Below are 13,413 nucleotides of genomic sequence, written 5' to 3'. Positions count from 1 at the left end.
AAGATTTTTAATTTAAATTTGCATTTTGTTCAGTAATGTTTGATTGACACCATTAGGAGTTTTCTCAGAAAATTTTCTCAGAAAAATGGAGTGATTTGCCATTTCCTTTTCCATTAAAAAACTGAAATTAAATAACTTACTAAAGGTCATACAGCTAGTAAATACCTGAAGCAGGATTTAAACTTAATAAAATGAATCATCTTGATTCTAAGCCCAATGTTGTAATGATTGTAGCACTTACCTGTCCATGAAATTTCACATATTTTGAAAAACTGAGAGGTAAAAGGTTGGGACCTTAGGAAGATGAAAGTAGCAAAGTAAGATAAGTTTTTTTCTTCCTTCCTTCCTTTCTTTTTTCCTTTCTTTTCTTTTTTTTTTTGTAATGGGATGTCTTTCATATCTTGAAATGTACATTTCCTCATTGAACCAACTGAATATCCAGTCAATCTTTCCTTCTTGGCCTTTTCAGAAGAGAAATATAGGTATATAGATAGATCAATATATAAAACAATTCTAGACACAAATGGGATTCAGAGTTTAAAAGGACATTAAATAATCTAATCCCACTTTCACCTTTCATAGATAATGAAATTGATTGATTAAAGATTTGACTATGCATAGAAGCAAGAAACCTAAACCAGGCCTCCTGACTTCAGTCTATATTTTTCCCACTATATGGGCTTTGATTCTCATTAGAATATACCATTTTATATAAGGAGTTATTTTTATTTGTTTCCTTGTATCTCCATGGCTTTACATAGTAATTATTATCAGAATGATGATCCATTTGAAAGAAAGGAGTATTTTTAAAATTTAATTTCATATCCCCAGAATTTAGCATTCTATTTCACACATAGTTAATTGCATAACAAATGCTGTTTTACCTGAATTATAATTATTTTTCATAAAGAATCATTAGGTTCTAGTTGTTGTTTTTTGTCTATGGACAAATATACACACATATACATATATAAATATATGGATATATACAGATCTATGCATACATATATACATTTCAGTAATGAGGTAAAAATTACAAATGCTCTAATCTTTACTAATTCAAACTATTTAAGCTGTGTTCTTGAATTATCAAAATGATAAAATATTTTGATCAAATTAAGTTTCATTATTTTCAATTTCAGCCAGCACTCAAACTAGGATGAAGTGAAGTACCAAGAAAATCTTCACACAGTACTTACTTTAGTGAATAGATAAAAAATCATTTCTAATTGAACTCTTAGTGTTTGGTATATAAATTAATATATCTATTGCTTGAAAACAATTATTTTCATGACTAGTTAAATGCTTTTTCTGATTTTTAATTTTATGCTATTCTTTTATTTAGTAAATTATTTTCTGATATATAGGGGGGAAACATATGCTTAAGACTAGTTGAATTTTAATTGAATTATTTGAAATTTTAAATTAATAGAATCTAAGGGAGATGGTTTCAAAATAATATTACCAAACACAATATTGGCCAGGAGAATTCCAATCAGATAACCCAAACTAAAAGGAAAATGGTGAAACATTCTTACTTAAAACATAATTTTCTAGAAAAAAATGTCATCCTGATGAAATATCAAACAAAACTCAATGCGGAAAAAATGTTCATTACAGTGTTAAGTCTAGGAAGAAAATCTTGAAATCGTTATCTGGCAGATATTGCAACAGTTTCCCAAGGAACATGTCCAAAGTTATCTTGTCTCCTAAGTTTAAAACGATAACTATACATTACAATGTGTATTACAAAAGAAAGAATAATAAGGTTATTTATTTTTTTGTTTGTTTTTTGTTTTTGTTTTTTATATTCCTGGTCTCTGTGAACTATATCTTAGAACAGTTCTGAACAATTCTCTTAACTCTAAAAGTTAGTTTCTTTGTACATTCAATTTGAAAAAAAGTTTATTCTTGGCAGATAATTTACAGAGAAATTAGATGCTTGGAAAATTTGAAATCGATGTAAACATAAATTTTCTACACACAGAAGTTTTTAACATAAATTATACTCTTCTATAAATAATTTACTCCAGTGTGGTTTCACCATTACATAACCAATTTGTCAGCAAGGGCCCCATGCTAGGCAGACATAGTCATAAAGACTATGTCTAAACTTGTCTGCATTGTGCTCTCCAGCTTGGTTCCACTGCTCAGCCTAGGCAGCTTGCTCTGCCCTGAATAGTGTGAATGCATTTAATTACAATCTGACATGTGTATTCGAGAGAAACAAAAGGCTGTGAACTGAGGGCGATGATTAACTGTTCTACCAGATAATTGCTTAAACTACTACTTATATTATACTGCATTATCTCTTTTGAACAAAGTGATTATTGGCCCTTTGTGTAGCGATTATACAGTGTAAGTGCAATCTTGCTGTTTTAACTGTTGTCAGAGTTTATGTTTAATGCACTTCCATTGTAATAAATGTGCAACTTTTGAGAGTTTAGAATCCTCTAGGAAACAACCTCTTGTGGTATTGCCTCATTTTTAAAAAAATCTTTGTATCCTTAAAATCTCACATATAGGATTATTGGGGGTGAGGGAATTGAATTAAAGTGATTGAGTTGAATGTGACACCTTCAGGTCTATTAATGGAAAACAATGAAAATTATATACTCCACTTCCAGTGGAGTATATAAGCCACAAGTGTCAGATATTTCTTGTATAATCTTTAGCCAGTGAATCCAGTAAAAACAATGGATTATAAATGTCCTAAATATAAAGCAGAGAATTAAATGGTTGAAAATGTTGCATTCTAGATTACAAATTAAACTTGAGATCTAGAATAATCTTTACAGTGACAAGTTTCAACTATACCTCATGTCTGGTCCTAAAGATCTGAAATCCTGAAATCTTCTATACACAAAATCTTCTATTCTAAGAATAACCAGTCTTTAAGTGAATTGATACTTTCCTATTTTCAGTGGGAGAAATCCAATCAGATACACCAGAAGAAGACCTCATCTCCAACCTGCCCTGATGGATATAGATGAGGAGATATAACAGCATAATATGAACTGGAATAAGTATCTTTAAAGACCACTGTAAATATCTACTACTGTGTTGAAGACTTTTGAGTTAAAATTTTTTGAGGTTTTTTTTTTTTATTTGTTTTCCTTACTATATATCCGTAGTATTTAGCTTAGTGCCCAACACATCATAGGCACTCAATAAATGTTTGTAGATTTGAATTGAAGGATAGTTCATACATGATGGTCTTCTAGATGCTGCTATTTTCAGATAAAATTGTGCTAAATATGGCAAACAATAGAACATAATAGAGGCTTCTAAATTACATCCATAATCACACAAATGAATTTAATTATTCATATAAAAATTCCAAGGAAATGAAGAAAATAATTTTGTAAACTATGATATGTAATTTGATAGATGACCTATACAACCAACTGAATTTCTGTATCAATATATATTTTAAAGAGATATAGAGGTAGATGACACATGAGAACCTTTCGGTAAGAGTGTGAATTTGTGAAATGACATTACTATAAAAGACCCTGAGATTCTCATTGAAATAAGCCCTCATTCTTTTAACATTATTCATTAAGTGATGTTGAATCACTCAGACATAGGCTTCCATTATATACATATCAGGAATTCTTAAATCTTTTCTGTCTTTTTGGGCAGGGGGGGCACCAGTCTGGTGAAGCCTATGAATTCTTTCTCAAATAAATGTTTTATACAAATACATATACAGATATCCTTTCCACATGTTGACTTTCACTATTGTTGTTGTGATATATCATGGGTCAACATACGTTGAGTATAAGTTATAGCATATTACTAATGATAAATTAAAAAGTAGAAAAGGAATAAATATTATTATAAGAGAGGTGTATATTATAAGGGATTAAGCTGTTCATGGAGCAAAAGCACTGCATAACTAATGGGAAGTCCATATACTCCTATGTCCTAAGATCTTGACAAGTGCTTCTATTACCTAAGATAATCCTCTTGATTAGCATTCCTTAAAGGAAAAATGGGTGTTAAATGTTATATAAAGGCATATTACATTTGCAATCTACACCATTGGCATGGATGAAATAATGAATGGATGAATGAATTAAACATTTATTATGTATAATACTACTATGCTATGAGCTGGGGACATATGTTCTAAAGATGTTCATATATATCAAGAGTCAACAAATGAGGAAGCTTTTAGCTACAAATCAGATGGAAGATTCATGGTTCTTAGGATAGTGACAAATTTGATGTTAATCTTGCTTCTTGTATTCAGGTTCCTGAGCTTTCAGCATCAGAGACTAAGGAAAGATTGTGCTCAAGATGGTAGTGGTAGTTTGACTTGCCTGGCACATGGCGTTGCCTTTTATATCTCTCACTGATGCTTTGATTAGGTTGACCTGCCTATTCTCAGTAATTTTTGGTTGACATTTGGTAGGAATGGGTGATCCCTTTTCCATAGGAGTTCCTTCCCATGATGATTGGTGGAAAGGTTAGACTGGCAATAGGAATGGTACTTTGGTGGTAGAGAGTACTATCACTATCAGAACTCCTGTATCAGAGTATCTGTTATGTCAGTTGATCAGCAGTTGTGACTGCTAGTGATGAGGAAGGCTAGCCCCCTGACAACAGTGATTTCTTCTGTGGGACACAAGGATTAGGCTGATGATCTGGTTGGGAACAGTGTTATTTTTGAGGTGCTTTGCTTCAGCATCCTGGATTACTACAATTAGATTTTGAACAGAGATGATATTAAAGTGATGGTGGTGCTCTAAGTTATCCAACACTTACTGCCTACTCTCTCTCTCCCAGGATGCCTTGGTGCCTCATCTAGGTTGCTTTTATGTTTTGTTACTGGAATCTATGACCCTCAATCTATAGCTCCCACAGGCAACTAAATCCCCTTCCAGACACAATCCCTAGTAGCTCCTAGCAAATTAATATCATCATCATCAAAATCATATTATTATTCATTTTTTAACAATATTAATATGTCAATTTCCATAAACTTTATGGTTTGCATTGCATTTTACAAATATTATCTAATTTTGTATTCACATCAACCCTGGCAGTTAGATGTTATTATTAACATCCCCATTTTATGCACGAGGAGACTAAGGTGGAACTTAACCTTCCATCTTAAAATTAATACTGTGTATTTGTTCCAAAGCAGATGAGTGGTAAGGGATAGACAATAGGGGTTAAGTGACTAGTTCAGAGTCACACATCTAGAAAGTGTCTGTGGTCAGATTTGAACCCAGGACTTCCTTTCTCTAGGCCTGGCTCTCAATTCACTGAGACACCTAGCTGTTCTCAGTTTACTTTCAATAATCTCTGGGTATGCTAAATAAAATTATCTCTCTTTGCACTTCCTATTTTTCATCAAGGATAATCTTGGGAAATTTGTAGACTATTCTCCCAAATAGTTTCTATACTTAATCTAATATATCATTATTATGAAAATGAAAATAAATCATTTAAAATCTTTAAGAATTCAAATTAACCTTCTGCCATTCCAACAGACCAAAACTAAATGACCAGTTCCTGAGAGGAAAACTATAACCCCAGGGAGAAGAATGAGACATGTCGTATTTGGATATGGTCCATTAAGAAATTTGTTTTGCTTGACCATTCATATTTATGGCAAGTATTATCTTTTCTAATTGGGAGGTGTAAAGAACAGATTTCTGTTAACTGAAATACAATTAGATCAAAATTAATCAGTGTCCTTTGAAAATTTAGGCTCTAATACTACATTTTTACATTATTCTGTGAAATATTATTACAATCTTACATCATCTAACTTCACATTTTTCACATCTTTAACTATTTTATCCCACCTCTGTATAGTCCTTTTGCTGTCCTTTCTGTTTGCTTATTAAAAAGAATAAGTATTTGCTGACTGATGTGATTTCTGGGTTCATTATGCCACAAATTTTCACTTGAATTTTACATTCAACTTTCTATAGGAATTCATTTTAGTCCTTTCAATATATCTTCCTTCAATTGTTTTCTGTTTTAAGAAAATAAATGTCTTATTTGAATAGGTCAAAGTGGACTTGTCACAATGTTACACATTATTTTATTCTTATTTTTAACATTTTATATGATTTGGTGTTGGTTTTTATCTTTATTTTAATATTGACATTCTCAATGAACAAGACAGACCTATGGAAAATGACTGCCTCTTTGGTAAAGTGAATTTACTATCAGCTATGTTGACATTCCATTTCATATTTATCATTATTGTCATGGTGCTTAGTGTTTACCTGCTTTGTATCTTCTAGCTCTCTTTTTAACCAAAGTATTTGTGATATACAAGTGTGAAAATTTAAAAAAGATTGAAAGGATTTCACATTTTTGCATCTCCTTTTACACATTTTCTATCATTTTTGTTTCCCTCTCCCATGCCCATAGAAACTAAATGGCACGTTGGAGAACCCAACATGTAGACAAATAAGCATTGATGAGAGAAAGACAAAGAAATACAGAGAGAAACAGAAGAAAAAAGAGAAAAAGATGGAGGCAAAGAGATAGATACAGAAAGATAGAGACAGTTAGCTCTGGATTTAAAGTTATAAAGATCTTCTGACATTTCTTTGGATTTTTTTAGAAGGTAATATATTTTTGGTTTTGGTTTTTTCTCCATTTTGCCCCATAATTCTAAAAGAGCAGGGAAATTTTTATTCAGGAATTCTTGAGATACATTGTTAGATGTTTTCCCTTGATCATGCTTTTCCTTGAATCTAATAATTGTTAAATTGTTTCTCCAACATATTTTAGGTCAATTTTTAAAAAAATATATGAAATACCATAACTTTTTATTTTAATCTTTTTATTTTGTATTTGTATTTCTTGTTGTCATTGTAATCACTGATTTCTGTCTGATTTATTTAGATTTTTCAGGGAGTTTGAAATTATTGAGGTTTAATTTTTTTCTATTGTAGGCATTTTATTGTCATTTCAATTCTTAATTCTAGAGAAGAGATTGGCAAACTTTTTACGTGAAGGGTCAGAAATTAAATATTTTAAAGTTTGATGACCCAGAGCCAGAACTGAGGATATTATTTAGGAAGTTGTATAATAGTAGGGAATACTAATTTCTACAATATGTTTTATTAGTTAAGTATAAAAATGGTAACATTAATAACTGATAATTTTAGGAACAATATATTCTTTTTTGTTTGATATTCTAGAGAAAAAAGAAAATTATTTTTATGGGGAAATAACATTTAGCTTCATTGGAGTTCATAGTAATCATTATAAACAAAATTACTTGCAAATGTTATCTGTGAATGCTTATATATAATGATAATTCATACAGCTTATCTTTGAACATGTATTTTATAAAATCTAGAAAGACTTTCACAGTCTGATGCAGAATGAAGTAAGCAGAACTAGAAGAATATTATACAAAGTAATAGTAATTATTGTAAGATGAATGATTGAAAAAAGCTATTCTCAGCAACATGATGATCTAACATAATCCGAAAGGAGTCATAACAAAGATGGCAACTCCTTTCAGAGAAAAAACTGATGGTGTCTAAATCCAGATGAAAGGACACTATATATCACTTCCTTTCTTCATTTTTTATTCCAGTTTTCTCCCACAAAATGATAAAAAGGGGGAAATGTTTTATATAACTGCATATGAAAATCTGTTTCAAATTACTTAATGACTCAGTTGGTGGTGGATGGATAAGGGAAAAGGAGAGGAGGGAGGAAAAGAATGCAGGACACCAAATTTAAAAAATATAAAAATTATTATTACATGTAATTTGAGAAAATAAGAAAATAAAATATCATCAAAGTTTTAAAAAGAAACTGAACCCAGGATAGCAAATTAACAAATTTCATTTTTTCATAAAAAAAAGAAAATATCTTTCTTATACAGAAAGGTAATACCAAATACTGATTTTAACCATGAGTTTATAGTTTTAATGAAGCATATTCATCCCATGGAAATCACTTAGATTATTTTCCAGAGATTGCCTTTGAATATTCCATTCCAAGGCAATTTAATAATTTCCATTTGAAGGTTAGGTTGAAACTCTTCAATTACACAATTAAATGGATTTTAAAATATGTGGAAAATATACATTTATGAAGATCTGAAAAATACTACTGGAACTGTCAAAATTCATGTGGGGATAGGAATCTTACTTTGTTGTTGTTGTTTTTATTTTTGACAGCACAGATATTAATGTTATTTGTCTTTGAAATGACTTTATTGTAGTTTAAATTTTGAAAAGAAATATTGCTTTGCCCTGCATTTTTAGGTAAAATTCATAGAAAAACTTTATCAAGAAAGTTACAAAAACTTGTAGTTAATGTCATTTCATATTGAATAATAATGGTTATAGAACACTCTTTTTGAGAAAAAATTAAATAGGCCTTGAGCTCCAAAAATGATAACATGACATTATTTTCTTTTATCTTTTCTTATTCTGACATAATTGATCTAAACTGGTAAAAAATAAACTAAAATATGGCTTTAAAATACAGGTGAAACTTTTTTTTTATTTTTTTAAGATTTAAATATTTTTTTTAGAAAAAATTTCCCATGGTTACATGATTCATGTTTTTACCTTCCCCTTCACCCTCTCTTCACCCCATATCCAACACACATTTCCACTGTTTATAATAACATGTGTGATCACTCAAGACTTATTTATATGTTATTGATATTTGCATTGGTGTGGTCGTTTTGGGTCTATATCCCCAACCATGTCCGCATCAACCCATGTGTCCAAGCAGTTGTTTTTCTTCTGTGTTTCCACTCCTGCAGTTCTTCCTCTGAATGTGGGTAGCATTTTTCACCATAGGTCCCTCAGAATTGTCCTGGGTCAATGCATTGCTGCCAGTACAGAAGTCCATTACATTCAATTTTACCACAGTGTGTCAGTCTCTATGTACAATGTTCTTCTGGCTCTGCTCCTTTCACTCTGCATCAATTCCTGTAGGTCTTTCCAGTTTACATGGAATTCCTCCCATTTATTATTCCTTTGAGCACAATAGTATTCCATCACCAGCAGATACCACAATTTGTTCAGCCATTTCCCAATTGAAGAGCATACCCTTGCTTTCCAGTTTTTTGCCACCACAAAGAGTGCAGCTATAAATATTTTTGTTCAAGTCTGTTTATCTATGATCTCTTTGGGGTACAAACCCAGCAATGCTATGGATGGATCAAAGGGCAGGCATTCTTTTATCACTCTATGGGCATATTCCAAATTGCCATCCAGAATGCATTCCAGGATCAGTTCACAACTCCACCAGCAATGCATTAATGTCCCCATTTTGCCACATCCCCTCCAACATTCATTACTCTCCCCTGCTATCATTTTATCCAATCTGTTAGGTGTGAGGTGATACCTCAGAGTTGTTTTGATTTTCATTTCTCTAATAATAATTAGATTTAGAACACTTTCTCATTGGCTGATTGATAGTTTTGATTTCTTTATCTGAAAATTGCCTATTCATGTCCCTTGCCTATTTACCAATTGGGGAATGATTTTTTTATACAATTGATTTAATTCATTGTATATTTGAGGAATTAGACTTCTGTCAGAAATTTTTGTTATAAAGAGTTTTTCCTAGTTTGTTGTTTCCCTTCTGATTTTGGTTACATTGTTTTTGTTTGTACAAAAACTTTTTAATTTAATACAATCAGAATGATTTATTTTACATTTTGTAATTTTTTCTAACTCTTGCTTGGTTTTAAAATCTTTCCTTTCCTAGAGATCTGACATGTATACTATTCTGTGTTCTTTAATTTACTTACAGTTTACTTCTTTATATTCAAGTCATTCATGCATTCTGAATTTATCTTGGTGTAGAGTATGAGATGTTGATCTAAATCTAATTTCTCCCACATTGTTTTTCAATTTTCCCAACAGTTTTTGTCAAATAGTGGATATTTGTCTCCAAAATTGGGCTCTTTGGGTTTATCATTCACTATCTTGCTGATGTCATTTACCCCAAGTCTCTTCTACTGATGCTCCCTTCTGTCTCTTAGCAAGTACCATGTCATTTTGATGACTGCTGCTTTATAGTATAGTTTAATATCTGGTACTGCTAGGGCACCTTCCTTCATGTTTTTTTCATAATTTCCCTTGATATTCTTGATCTTTTTTTCTTCCAAATTAATTTTGTTATGTTTTTTTTTCTACTTCCGTGAAAAAGTTTTTTGGTAGGATGATAGGTATGGCACTAAATAAGTAAATTAATTTGGATAGAATGGTCATTTTTATTATGTTAGCTCATCCTACCCATGAGCAATCAATATTTTTCCAATTGTTTAGATTTAGTTTTCATTGTTTGGAAAGGGTTTTGTAGTTGTATTAGTATAATTCCTGTGTTTGTTTTGATAAATAGATTCCTAAGTATTTTATATTGTCTAGGGTGATTTTAAATGGTGTTTCTCTTTCTCCCTCTTGCTGCTGTGATGTGTTGGAAATTTATAGAAATGCTGATGATTTATGTACATTTTTTGTATCTTGCAACTTTGCTAAAGTTGTTAATTATTTCTACCACTAAAACTAGCTTTTTAGTGGATTCTCTAGAATGTTTTAAGTAGACCATCATATCATCTGCAAACAATGATAGCTTAGTCTCCTCATTGCCTATGTATTAAATACCTTCAATTTCTTTTTTCTTCTCTAATTGTTATTGCTAATGTTTCTAGTACAATGTTAAATAATAGAAGTGATAATGGGCATCCTTGTTTCACAACTGATCTTATTGGGAAGGCTTCTAATTTATTCCCATTGTATATTATGCTTGTTGATGATTTTAGGTATATACTGTTTATTATTTTGAGGAAAGGTCCTTCTATTCCTAAACTTTCTGGTGTTTACAATAGGAATGGATGTTGTATTTTGTCAAAGGCTTTTTCAGCATCTATTGAGATAATCATGTCTTTTTTGTTGGTTTGCTTGTTGATATGGTCAATTATATGAATTCCTTATGTTGAACCATCCTTGGATTCCTGGTATAAATCCCTCCTCATCATAATGAATAACCCTCGTGATCACTTGCTGGAATCTTTTTGCTAGTGTTCAATTTAAGATTTTTGTATCTGCGTTCATTAACAGAATGGTCTGTAGTTTTCTTTCTCTATTTTTGATCTACCTGGCTTTGGAATCAGTACCATATTTGTATCATAAAAGGAGTTTGTTAGAACTTCTTTGCTTATTATGTCAAATAGTTTGTATAGTATTGGAAGTAGTTGTTCTTTGAATGTTTGATAGAATTCACTTGTGAAATCCTTCTGGTCCTGGGGATTTTTTCTTAGGGAGTTCTTTGATGGCTTGCTCAATTTCTTTTTCTGATATGGGATTATTTAAGTGTTCTATTTCTTCTACTGTTAATCTAGGCAATTAATATTTTTGTAAATATTCATCTATCTCACCTAAGTTGCTATATGTATTGCCATATAATTGGGCAAAATAGTTTTTAATGATTGTCTTGATTTCCTCTTCATTAGAGGTGAGGTCTCCCTTTTCATCTTTGATACTGATGATTTGGTTTTCTTCTTTCCTTTTTTACATTAGATTGACCAGTACTTTATCAATTTTGTTTGTTTTTTCAAAGTACCAATTTCTAGTCTTATTTATTAATTCAATGGTTCTTTTACTTTCAATTTTATTGATTTCTCTTTTAATTTTTATAATCTCTAATTTGGTCTTTAGCTGGGTATTTTTAATTTTTTCCCTTTCTAGTTTTTTTTTAATTTGCACGCCCATTTCATTGATTTTTGCCCTCTCTAGTTTGTTAATGCATGCACTCAAGGATATAAATTTCCTCCTGAGTACTGCCATAGCTGAATCCCACAGAGATTTGTAGGATGTCTCATCTTTATTATTCTCTTCAATGAAATTATGGATTGTTTCTATAATTTCTTCTTTAACTAACTGGTTTTGGATAATCCAATTATTTAATTTCAAATTAGTTTTTGATTTTCCTGTCCATTTGCTCTTACTAATTATTATTTTATTGCATTATTATCTGAAAAGGTTACATTTATTATTTCTGCTCTTTTGCATTTGCCATATTTCTATGCCCTATTACATGGCCAATCTTTGTTAATGTACCATGTGTACCTGAAAAGAAGGTGTATCCCTTTTTGTCCCTATTTATTTTTCTCCACATATCAATTAAATCTTATTTTTCTAGGACTTCATTCACCTCTCTTATCTCTTTCTTATTTATTTTTTGGTTTGATTTATCTAGATATGAAAGTGGAATATTTAGATCTCCCACTAGTATGGTTTTACTCTCTATTTCCTTTTTTAGTTCTGCCAGTTTCTCCTTTAGGAATTTGGATGCTATGCCACTTGGTGCATACATATTGAGAGGTGTTATTTCCTCATTGTCTATACTGCCTTTTATCAGAATGTAATTATCTTTCCTGTTTCTTTTAATCATATCTATTTTTACTTTGGCTTTGTCAGAAATCGTGATCACCACTCCTGCCTTCTTTTTCTCAGTTGAAGCCCAAAAGATTTTGCTCCAGCCCTTGCCCTTAAACTTGTGTATATGCACCCACCTCATATGTGTTTCTTATAGACAACATATGGTATGATTTTGTTTTCTGATCCATTCTGCTATTTGCTTCTGTTTTATGGGCGAGTTCACCCTATTCCCATTCAGAGTTATAATTATCAGTTGTATATTCCCCAACATTTTGATATTCTCTCCTAGTTCTACCCCATCTTCTTATGCTATTTCCTTTCAAACCCAGTGGTTTATTTTAAATCAGTCCCCCTTGCCCCTTCCCTTGATCTACTTCCCTTTCCACCACCTCCCTTATTAATCCCCCTTTTTTTATTTTTTAATGCTTAATGAATTCACTCCCCCCTCTCCTCCTCTCCCTTTATTGACCTCCCCACTCCCCTGCTCCCCTTGGTTTATCCCTTCTGACTTTCTCAGTAGGGTTAGATAGAATTCTATATCCCAATGGATATAGCTACTCTTCCATCTCAGGGTTAATTACGCTGAGAGTAAGGTTTAAATTTCACCTCTTAATGCTCTCTTCCTCTCCTTCTTATAATAGTATTCATCCCCTCCCCTTCCCATACCCCCTTTGTGTGATATAGAATATCCTATTTTTCTTATTCATTGAAGTTTCTCATGGTGCCATCTTCTATTCACCCCCCCTCCTCTTTTTCTCCCCCATAGCATCTTAGACCATTTAGTACTCCAACCTCTCCCTACGAATAATTCTTCTAATTACTATAATAGTGAATACAGTTATTGGAAATTACGCATAACATTTCTCCACATAGGAATACAAATGAATTGATCTTATTGAAGCCCTTAAAGAGGCAAATTTAAAATTAAGAGTTTTCTTTCTTTCCCCCTCTGTTTCTTATTTACCTTTTCATGTTTCTCTTGCTTTTTGGGGTTGGATACCAAACTTTCCATTTA

The sequence above is a fragment of the Gracilinanus agilis genome, chromosome 1 (assembly GCF_016433145.1).
Source record: "Gracilinanus agilis isolate LMUSP501 chromosome 1, AgileGrace, whole genome shotgun sequence".
NCBI lineage: Eukaryota > Metazoa > Chordata > Mammalia > Didelphimorphia > Didelphidae > Gracilinanus > Gracilinanus agilis.
This window is presented reverse-complemented; position numbering follows the sequence as displayed.